The following is a 2,317-nucleotide window of genomic DNA, read 5'->3' as shown; positions in this document are numbered from 1 at the left end:
TTTTCTAATAACTTAAAAACTTAAATATTTTTGCAATAATATTCCATTTTTTTCTATTTTTTTTAAAAAATAGTAAAAATTCAGTATAAAATATTATAATTCATTATAAAAATACATAACATCTACATACATATCATATATTTTAGAAATTTCTTTGATTTTATATTTTAATATTTAATTTAATTTTATTTATTTAATTTAATTAATATTTAATTATATTAAAATAATAAATTTAATATTTTAGAAATATTTTTATATAATTTTTTTTCTAGTAAATCTAGTAAATTTTAATGATAATATTTTAAAAATTTCAATATTATTTATATATGTTTTTATTTTTGTGAATAAATTTCATTATCATAATATTACAAATAATATCGAAAAAATAGCAATAAAATTTTCTGCGATGAGAATAATCGATTTATAAATTTTATTGATTATATAATAAATAATGTAATGATTTTGTAATAAATAAGTTATAAAAAAAATATATACATATTTTTATTTTTTCAATTAAAAAAAAGATTACATCTACAAAAAATTATGTATATTTCAATCGAAGATTTTTTCGAGTTTGAAACCTTAATGATCATATCAGATCCGATACTTATAAAAACTATCGAGAATTAGTAAAATGAAATAATGCAATTAATTGGATTTATAAAGTACATTGTTTGAATATATATATATAGTTATTTATTTTATATTTTGCCAAAATATCTTATAATTCTGCAGATATAATTAAAATTTTCATTTCTTATAAAGTTTGATATCAATAAATCTAAACTTTCATCATACATATTCCATTCAATATGCAACTGTCTTTTATTGTAATATATATTCTTCCACATTATTTGTTTATTATAAAAAGTGATATTTCATTTGTCTTATGAAAAAAAAATATATATTTTTGTGACCAAAAAACAATATATTCTACTTGTAGTTTTAAAAATTACATATTTCAATAATAAAAAAATTACTTAAAATTATGAATACATTTCAAGAAAATGAGAATTTAATTCATCAATAAGTTTATCATAATTATTAAATTAACAATTATTTTTGTTTTTAATTTGAAAAAAAATATTTTACATATAATGATAAAACATTCATAAATAAAAAATATACTAATAAAAATAATTTTATTAATTATAAAATATAAAATCTTTCAAATTTTCAATTAGATTTTTAAAAATTTCTTTAGATATAGTATATTATTATGTAAAATATTGATTTATTCATAGATAATAATTAAATTCAAATGAAAAAAGATATATTAAAAAAATAATAACATTAACATTACAAATAGAAATCATTGTAAATTTATATTAATTTCTTAATATTTTTCAATACAATAAATTATATTAATAAAACTGAAAGTTTTACCTAAATTAATTTTGCTTATTTCTTACTTTCGGTTTTCAACATAGCAAACTATGGAATTGTATTTTCGATCATTCAATTGTTATGTATATAAATTAATTTTCATATGAAATAATTCTATTTATTTATTAACATATATATAACTTACAATATTATGTCATCATTTGAAGAAAATATTGAATCAGAGGAAATAGAAAGTAGTCTTATAGAGGTATATAATACATTATATTCATATTTATTATATTAAAAATGAAGATATAAGAAATACTATAGTATCGTATAAATAGTTCTTGTTTTTATTAAAATCTTTATTCATTTTAATAAATAAATCTTAAAATTATAAAGTAATAAAATATAAAATCTTAGGATGATGAAGAATATATTGGATCAGAAATAAGTAAATCCATTACAGTAATTCTAAAAGCAGTGACGCATCGTGGAACACAAACAATGATACGATGTGACCCTAATAAAAGCGAGGAAGATTTCATCGATATGATTATTAATATGAAAATATAATTAAAGAGTACTATATAAGGGTAATATGAAATTCACTTCTTTATAACCAATATTAATTATAACCAATCTGTTATAAAATAATAATTTATGTATTTAATCTTTTGTAATACTTTTGAATTTATTTGCCAAGTGTCAAAATATATTTGTTTGTTTTCGAACAACAGAGAAAAAATATTTTTATTTGGAAATGTACTTAAAAGTACTAATTTTATATATATAGATAGCCAGTTTTATTTTTTTCGTTTTTCTTTAATTTTTTTTCTCAATTATAAAAATTAATTTTTTAAATAAAATTAAAAATTATTATGAGAAAAGGATTAACATTACATATGTGTATGTATATGTGTATATATTTCTATTACATATTAAAATTATTTAAAAACATATATGATAAATTATATGATTATAATAATAT

Source organism: Apis dorsata, unplaced genomic scaffold (assembly GCF_000469605.1).
Source record: "Apis dorsata unplaced genomic scaffold, Apis dorsata 1.3 scaffold_1041, whole genome shotgun sequence".
NCBI classification, from domain to species: Eukaryota; Metazoa; Arthropoda; class Insecta; order Hymenoptera; family Apidae; genus Apis; species Apis dorsata.
The sequence above is the reverse complement of the archived record's forward strand: the minus strand, read 5'-3'. Positions refer to the sequence as shown.